The sequence below is a fragment of the Arachis hypogaea genome, chromosome 10 (genome assembly GCF_003086295.3).
Source record: "Arachis hypogaea cultivar Tifrunner chromosome 10, arahy.Tifrunner.gnm2.J5K5, whole genome shotgun sequence".
NCBI classification, from domain to species: domain Eukaryota; kingdom Viridiplantae; phylum Streptophyta; class Magnoliopsida; order Fabales; family Fabaceae; genus Arachis; species Arachis hypogaea.
This window is the reverse complement of record NC_092045.1, coordinates 13,372,560-13,382,076: the sequence shown is the minus strand read 5'-3', so window position 1 is coordinate 13,382,076 and position 9,517 is coordinate 13,372,560. Positions and strand designations below refer to the sequence as shown.

Sequence of the window (9,517 nt, the reverse complement as noted above, 5' to 3'; positions counted from 1 at the left end):
TGAGAACCTGCACTACTGGATCAGTGACGTTAGGATTCTTGCCAGTAAAGAATTTCATAAAAACAGTCGCGTTGTAGATATAGTCTCTAAACCGACAGAAATCCCTTCGTACAAACGTTTTGGTTGTCACAAGTAACAAACCCCTTTAAAATTGATAACCGAGTATTTAAACCTCGGGTCGTCTTCTCAAGCAATTGCTTGGAGGTATGTTCTTATTATTGGCTATGAAAAAGGTAAAATTGGGATTTTGGAAGTAAGATGGGAATATGTTATATGACAAGTAAAATAAAATAATACTAATAAAATCTCTTGGCAAGATATAAGAACTGGAAGTCCTATCCTAGTTATCTTTATCAATTGTGATGAGAATTGGATTTTTCTCCCACTTTGTTAACCTCTAACTATGAAGGTAAGTTAAGTGGATGAATTAATTCATATCTTCAAGTCCTAGTCTTTCCTTGGGAAAGGCTAGAGTTATTGGAATATGAATTAATGAAATGAAGAAATCCAATTTTCAATCAACAATGGAGCTGATAACCTTAGGGTCACCAATTAATCAACCACAGCCAAGAATGTAAAAAGCTAAATTAAAATCATAAATATCTGGAATACCTTTAATTCATTCAAAGCAGTAAAATCTAACATGGAAGACATTCATAAGCCAATTGGGCAACAGAAAAATCAAAATTATTTATATAAATAAAAGACAGCAGTCATCAATCTGAAATATCTCAAATAACATTAATCAAGAAAATCAATCTAAACATGGAACATTAAAAAATAAATAAAAATAAAGAACCTGGGATTGATAGTCACTCCTAAAACTAAGAGAAGTCCTAAATCCTAATCCTAAGAGAGAGAGGAGAGAACCTCTCTCACTAAAAACTACATCTAAAATATGAAAAGTGAATTATGAAAGCCTTCTTTGAATGGATGCAATCCCTCTACTTTATAGCCTCTAATATGAGTTTTCTGGGCCGAAAACTGGGTCGAAAACAGCCCAAAAATCGCTGGAGAAGAAATCTGCCACACTGGTTTTTTGTCACTGCGACGCGGCCGCATGGAGCACGCGGTCGCATCGCCTAGCTTCAGGGCCACTATGGCATATTATATATCAAATTGAAGCCCCGGACGTTAGTTTTCCAACGCAACTGGAACTGCGTCATTTGGACCTCTGTAGCTCAAGTTATGGTCGTTTTAGTGCGAGAGGGTCAGGCTGACAGCTTTGCAGTTTCTCCAACTTCTTGTATTCCTTCCACTTTTGCATGCTTCCTTTCCATCCTCCAAGCCATTCCTACCCTATAATATCTGAAAACACTTAACACACATATCAAGGCATCTAATGGACATAAGAGAGGATTAATAATAAGCAAATATAAGATCAAAGAAGCATGTTTTCAATCATAGCACAAAATCAGGAAGAAAAATATAAAACATGCGAATTGTATGAATAAGTGAGTAAAAAGTTGATAAAAACTACTCAATTGAGCATAAGATAAACCACACTTAAACAATAGCATGTCCTCATGCTAAGCTCAAGAGAAACTATAAAGAGATGAAGAGGAATGATAGAATGTATGAGATGCAACCTATGAATGCAACTAAATGCAACATGCTTCTACCTACTTGGTTAAAAGTAAACAATTCTTTTAAGAACATATATGAACTGGATTTCACTAATTCAAATCATAAAAATGAAGTACAAATAGACTTGCAAGCAGAAAATAGCTCATGAAAGCCGGGAACAAGGGATTGAGCATCGAACCCTCACTGGTAGTGTATACACTCTAATCACGCAAGTGTTTAAGGTTTGATTCTCTCAATTCTCTACTAACCTTGCTTTCTAAGGCTTGTTTTTCTTCTACCAATCAACAAAAATTTAATGCATAAATGCACATATCAAGAGGTCTTTTAAGGGTTGTAATGGGGTTAGGGTCAAGGTAGGATTGTATTTGGCTAAGTGGACTAAAATCTAAATCCTTAATTAACTGAAACTTTTCCACCTAACTTAAACAATCCATGTAATCATAATACAACATCTAACCATCCATTAACCATGTTTTCCACATATTCATGCATTCTAATTTCAAGTACAGTACATATGCATTGCCTTTACTACTTACTTTGGGGCATTTTGTCCCCTTTCACTTATTTTGCTTTTTTTTATATATATTTTCTTTTCTTTTGTTTTTCTCAATGCATATGATTAATTTATTGAATGCATGAACATGTCCTAAACGTTTCTTTCACATTTCCAGAAAATTCTAACATACTCAATTCTCAAACCAGATGTTTCCAAACCCACTCTTCCCCACACTTAATTCATAAGCATTCTCACTAGTCTAAGCTAACCAAGGATTCAAATTAAGGACATTATTGTTTTTTGCTTAGAGTTAATGATGTGCTAAAATAAAGAACAAAAGGGTAAAATAGGCTCAAAATTGGTTTGCAATAGATAATGAAAAGGTTAAGGCCATATGGGTTTGTAAGCTCAGTGAAACAAGGCCTCAATCATATAAGTGTATGCATACATTAAATAATGGAAATATAGAATCAAGCAAGACAAAGATCACAATTTTTGAGAGAAAAACACACACCAAAATTGAAATATTGGTTGATAAAATGCAACCAATCAAATAGGCTCAAAATCTCACTGGTTTTTGTGTGTTCAAGCTTTAAACCATGTTCCAAAATAAAATTTCTTCATACAAGTTATTCAAAAAGTTTTTAATTTAAATTAGTGAAATACTATAAAAAGTTTCTTAAAAAAGAAAATATTACTTCAACCAAGTGGTAAAATATGCAAAAATCAAATAAACATGCAAATGCAACAACTAATCTACAAAGAAAATTTAAACATTGGTGTTGAGACAAGAAAGTACTAACCCATGGAGATCGGTATCGACCTCCCCACACTTAAAGATTGCACCGTCCTCGGTGCATGCTGAGATGTGCAGGTGGATGGGTTGTTCCAACTGATGCTTTTCTTCAAGATTTTACAGATGGACTTGTCTGTCTCCCCATGTAAACGTCTTCCAGTTCCCCTCCGGGTGGCCATCCTGAAAGAAAAAGGGAAGAAAAGTAACCCAGAAATAAAGATAAAAAAATAAATAAAGTATGGGTGTTCTAAGGCCAAATGATAAGGGTCTCATTTACATGGAAGCTTTAACATGTACATGAGAAAACAATAGAAGCCATGGCATGCCAGTGGTACAAAATGTACAACAATGGGGAAGAGAGTGTAAAACAATATAAATTCATGTCAATGCAAAATTAATACAAATAACATAAAAGATTAACATTGACTTAAATAGCATTGCCCAACAGTGTAAAACAAGTTACCAAAATAAATTCAAGAAAAGATGCAACAGTTGAATAAGAAAAGATATTTAACACCAATAGAAAAATAAAAAAAATTCAGAAAAGAAAATAAAAATAAGCACAAATTTAAAATGCAATGAATGAGATATGAAAATAATTTAAAACAAAATAAAAAGAAAAATAAGAAGAATGAGAAGGGAAAGAAGTGAGTGAGGGAGGAAAAATAGGATTGGGGAAGAAAAGATAAGATATTTTGGCATATAAGGTTAAGGTGTGCGACGCTGGTGACGCGGTCGCGTCGGTGACGTGGTCGCGTCGGTGACGCGGCCGCGTGGTGCGCAATAAGGTCAAGCGACGCGGACGCGTGGGTCATGCGATCGCGTGACTCGATTTTTGCTAGTGGCGCGAGTGCAGCCTTGCGCTCGCACAACTCTCTGTTCAAAATCTTATTAGTGCCAAATTTTAAGTGACGCGATCGCATGGGGCATGCGATTGCGTGAGTGGGCTTTAAAGGAATATGACGCGGTCGCGTGGGTCATGCGGCCGCGTGGGAAGGATTATGTGTTCAGCACCAATCCAGCACCACTCTCGCACAACTTTCGGGTGTGCACCACTTTGACGTCGAAATCTTGGTCACGCGGCCGCTGGGTCACGCGGTCGCGTGGGAGGCCATTATTCCCATGCGACGCGGACGCGTCAGCGATGCGGTCGCGTGGGTTGAATTGTGCCATTGGCACGCCTCCAGCCACGCTCCAGCGTGACTCTCTGTTCGTTTTTATTTTCTCCCCTCTCCTCGCGTCGCTGATGCGGTTGTGTCGCGTGGCCCCTTTACATATATATATATGTATGCAGTATGCAATGCTAATATGAATGTTATGAAAAATTCCAGGTTCAATACAATAAAATAAAATAAAATAAAACTTGCAAACAAATAAAACTGAATAAAAATGAAAAATGAACGACCATACCATGGTGGGTTGTCTCCCACCTAGCACTTTTAGTTATAGTCCTTAAGTTGGACATTTAATGAGCTTCCTGCTAGGGTGACTTGTGCTTGTATTGATCCAGGAATCCCCACCAATGTTTGTACTTCCAATAGCATCCGGGATCCCAAACTAGGCATGTGAAGCTTCTGAGCAGCTTTAAATAGATTTTCAGGCTCCCGGAGTGATGAATATCAGAATATTTTCCAGGATTCCAAACTTTGGTTCCAAATCCGCTTTCATTTTGATCTATACTTTTCCATCTGGGCGGTTTGGAAATTAGATTCTCACCACAGTGACCAAACGTTCTCCGTGATCCACTCAATTGAGCATGATACCAATCCTTGCACTTCGAGTTGAAGCGTGGAATCTTATTGAACCTTGTGCACCGGCTCTGAGTATGAGCCATTTTCCTTTTACTCTTAAAGCTGCATAGAGCTCTAAGCTGGCCATCTGTTTCAAGCAAACCATATTCAAGTGGAATATTGAAGATAAAAGACAAGGATTTTACCCACTTGTAGTTTGTGGTGGGCGGTAACGGCCTTGGGATAGGTGTTTCCAGTGGTTCTGTAAGTTCTACTCGCGTATAATCTTCTGTGAATTCTTCCACTTCAACCATCTCTTGATCAGAGTCTTCAATTTCTCCCTCATCATCGCTCAAGTCATATATTGGAGGTTGAGAAAGATCTACCTTAGCATCATCTTCATATTCACTCGGGGAAGATTCTTCTGTCTCAAAGAAATCACTTGTGGATGCAAGTTTGCCGCTAAGAGAATAGGACTCGTGATCATCATCATCAAGGAAACCTGTGTCCTGGGTTATTCCATTAAGTTCTTCATAAGATATTTGCAGTGGAGGTGGTGCAAAATCCTCCTCAGCGTCAATTGTAATATCCTTGACGGAGTTCTCCACAACAACCGACTCTTCTTCTTCTGCGATGACAACTTTCTCTACTTGTTCTGGTACGAGGTTATGCTCTATGCTGTTCACTGGAGTTTCTTGTGTCTTCTTCACAACACGTTCTTCATTAGATTCTCCACATAAGGCCATGGGGGTCTGTTGAGGGGCTGAACGTCCGGAAGATAATTGCTTTAACTTCTCCACTATTGCTTGCTCCAGTTGATGAAGGAGTGCGGTACATTATTTCATTGATTCTTCGAGGCTAACCCGTGATTTTGACTTTGATGGATATGGGTTATGTGTATGGGGGAGTGGTGGTTCTTGGGAGTAATTGGATTGGTATTGGGGCGGATAAAGATCGTATGGTGGCGAATGGCAAAAAGAAGCTTGTGAGTGTGGTGGTTCGAGGTCATGTTGAGAGGATGGTCTATAGCCACGGGGTGGGGCTTGTTGGTAGTTACAAGGTTGTCCACCATATCTTTCAGCTGGGTATGCATTGTAGAATGGTCGTTGTCCATGATATCTTGGAGGGTGTTGTTGCCTAAAGGGTTGATTAGATCCTCTTGGCTCCATCCATCCTTGATTGGTCTGACCTTGATGCATATTCCTGCTGTGGTTTCTATTTCCTTCAACAAAGTTAGAACCAAACTCAAAGCGAGAGGGGTGAGAATTCATAGTAGTTATCAGAATTAAGGGGGAAAAAGGAGAAATAAATAAACAAGTAAAAGAAAAAAGTATATATATATTTTTTAAGAAAAATATTTACAATAACCAATAATAAGGCACCCGTTTGCAATTCCCCGGCAACGGCGCCATTTTGACGTTAGGATTCTTGCCAGTAAAGAATTTCATAAAAATAGTCGCGTTGTAGATATAGTCTCTAAACCGACAGAAATCCCTTCGTACAAATGTTTTGGTTGTCACAAGTAACAAACCCCTTTAAAATTGATAACTGAGTATTTAAACCTCGGGTCGTCTTCTCAAGGAATTGCAGGGAGGTATGTTCTTATTATTGGCTATGAAAAAGGTAAAATTGGGATTTTGGAAGAAAGGTGGGAATATGTTATATGACAAGTAAAATAAAATAATACTAATAAAATCTCTTGGCAAGGTATAAGAACTGGAAGTCCTATCCTAGTTATCTTTATCAATTGTGATGAGAATTGGATTTTTCTCCCACTTTGTTAACCTCTAACTATGAAGGTAAGTTAAGTGGATGAATTAATTCATATCCTCAAGTCCTAGTCTTTCCTTGAGAAAGGCTAGAGTTATTGGAATATGAATTAATGAAATGAAAAAATCCAATTTTCAATCAACAATGGAGATGATAACCTTAGGGTCACCAATTAATCAACCACAGCCAAGAATGTAAAAAGCTAAATTAAAATCATAAATATCTGGAATACCTTCAATTCATTCAAAGCAGTAAAATCTAACATGGAAGACATTTATAAGCCAATTGGGCAACAGAAAAATCCAAATTATTTATATAAATAAAAGACAGCAGTCATCAATCTGAAATATCTCAAATAACATTAATCAAGAAAATCAATCTAAACATGGAACATTAAAAAATAAATAAAAATAAAGAACCTGGGATTGATAGTCACTCCTAAAACTAAGAGAAGTCCTAAATCCTAATCCTAAGAGAGAGAGGAGAGAACCTCTCTCACTAAAAACTACATCTAAAATATGAAAAGTGAATTATGAAAGCCTTATTTGAATGGATGCAATCCCTCTACTTTATAGCCTCTAATATGAGTTTTCTGGGCCGAAAACTGGGTCGAAAACAGCCCAAAAATCGCTGGAGAAGAAGTCTGCCACGCTGGTTTTTCGTCACTGTGACGCGGCCGCATGGAGCAAGCGGTCGCGTCGCCTACCGTCAGGGCCACTATGGCATATTATATATCAAATCGAAGCCTCGGGCGTTAGTTTTTCCAATTCAACTGGAACTGCGTCATTTGGACCTCTGTAGCTCAAGTTATGGTCGTTTTAGTGCGAGGGGGTCAGGCTGACAGCTTTGCAGTTTCTCCAACTTCTTGTATTCCTTCCACTTTTGCATGCTTCCTTTCCATCCTCCAAGCCATTCCTACCCTATAATATCTGAAAACACTTAACACACATATCAAGGCATCTAATGGTCATAAGAGAGGATTAATAATAAGCAAATATAAGATCAAAGAAGCATGTTTCCAATCATAGCACAAAATCAGGAAGGAAAATGTAAAACATGCGAATTGTATGAATAAGTGAGTAAAAAGTTGATAAAAACTACTCAATTGAGCATAAGATAAACCATAAAATAGTGGTTTATCAATCAGCTACTTGGACACCAACCTGGCAGAAAAACAAAAAGGAAATGCAATTTTTTACAACCTGAACCATATCATCGAGTTAGAGCAGCTAACATCTACGAGAGTCAGATAAAAGCACAAGAGATAAACAAAGGTTATTTTCTTAATTCGGTTATTTTCCATGTATGAAAATACTAATAATAGATAAATAATATAATGAGAGAAAACAAAGGCATCCAACATATGCAAATTATTGGTTCAGCACTTTGGATCCCCTGCATTATGCTGGGGGAACTAGTTCACAAGTAGTGGGGTCCTTTCTTAACATCTTCAAAGCATATAAACAAAAAGCTAACTTAAAGAAAGCCAAGAATATTTTGAAAGCTAAGTGATAGGGCACACCGAGAAAGAGAGAACATATATATTCTTTTTGACTCAACTTCCACATTCCAAAGTTGCTATTAAGTCAATGAAGGAAGATCACAAAATGATAATGAAGCTCAATGCTTGATTTAAAATTTCGAATTCCTTCCCAATTTTGGGGCATAACAAGGAATTAGGATAGTATTGATGGCTTAGAAACAGATTAATTAGCAACAAAAACATATGTGACAAGTCTGGAATTTGTTTGAAGCATCTCTATCTGGCGACAAATTAAACAAAACCAAAGTAGTAAGTTTAATGCCCTTGCAATTGTTTATACTGAATCAAAAATAATTTCCCAACAGGCAGCACATAGTCAAATCATGCCATAACATTAATTCGGAGGATGGTCTTGCATCATGCATTTAGAAATGCAAATAGGGCTAATCACTATCAATTATTAGAAATGCAAAAGAGGAAGAGACACAATTAGCAATATAAACTCAGAGCCAACTAAAAGCATTGTTAAATACTCAATTGAAGAGCTAATTCACAATATAATATGAACAAAAATAAAACATCAAAATGGAGACTATAATAAAACCTAAACATAAGAGAATTTTTAATGTCAAACTTGTATGGCAATAGCAATAGAAATAAGAGAATGCAAAGAAAAAAAATCAACAGATTTGGTTGAAGCATTTCATCGAACATGTTGAATATTGTGGTTGAAAGAGAAGAAATGGTTACCAAAAGAGTCTAGAGATTTAATAGTTCCTGCTGAATTTAATCACACATTGAATTTACATCTCATAAAGAGGCAATATCAAGGCTAATCTAATAAAATAGATCAATGAACAAAGAAATTTAAAAAGTTGAATCCATATATGTTAACACATCAAGTCATCAATAATCGATTAATCAAAAAACAAGATCTTGAGAAAGGCACAGAAACTAGATGAAAGTAAATCAGTGGAGAGAACTGACTGAAGGTGAGAGAGTTCAGAGGCAGTGATGGAGACTGGGTGATCGGAGCAGAGAGTAGAGTAGCAGTGGCGAGAGCAAATTTGAAGCAAAAATAGAGCAATGGCAGAGAGAGGCACAGAAGAGCAAAAGAGAGCAGATCGGAGACGAGCTTAGAGGTGGCAGCAACGGTGGAGAGAGAACAAATAATAGCAGCAAAGAGAGGGGATTGACGCCGGAGATAGAAGTGACCTTCTCATCTATTCTCTTCTACTCTCAACGCTAGTTGCCAATTGAATCAGTTAGGGTTTTGAAAAATAGAAATGGATATCAGAAATAGAAAATAAGAAAAGAAAAAGAGGGAAAAGAATAGATTGCTATGTTTCTTATTACTGGGACACTTAAATTTTTAGTGACATTATAAAAATTATATAAATAAATGTCACCATTTTATTTAATAACGACTGTTTAAATAAGGGTTGTAAAATAAGTGTAGATATTCATCTAATTTGGTGTAGTGATTATACATTATTACTTAAATGCTAACTATAGTATAATTATAATAAAGATATTTTTATAAGATAAATTTAGAAGAGAAAATAGTGCATTTATTTTGGCGAAAAAATGGATTCATGAGGAATCGACACCTCACTTCCATTAATTGGAAAAAACCCAATTTAGTATATTAAGTA

General features: G+C 36.6%; 1 long non-coding RNA gene across 2 annotated transcripts; it reads right to left on the bottom strand.

Moving 5' to 3' along the window:
- Window positions 1–6,664: 6,664 nt before the first annotated feature.
- On the bottom strand, window positions 6,665–9,209 carry LOC140175814 (uncharacterized). 2 transcript variants are annotated; one of them, XR_011866451.1, is made up of 2 exons: window positions 8,850–9,209; window positions 6,665–7,542 (listed from the first exon to the last, which is right to left on the bottom strand). It is a non-coding gene; the product is annotated as an uncharacterized lncRNA (long non-coding RNA). The 2 variants fall into 2 exon arrangements; XR_011866450.1 differs by having other exon boundaries at window positions 6,665–7,615; window positions 8,850–9,183.
- Window positions 9,210–9,517: the final 308 nt, after the last annotated feature.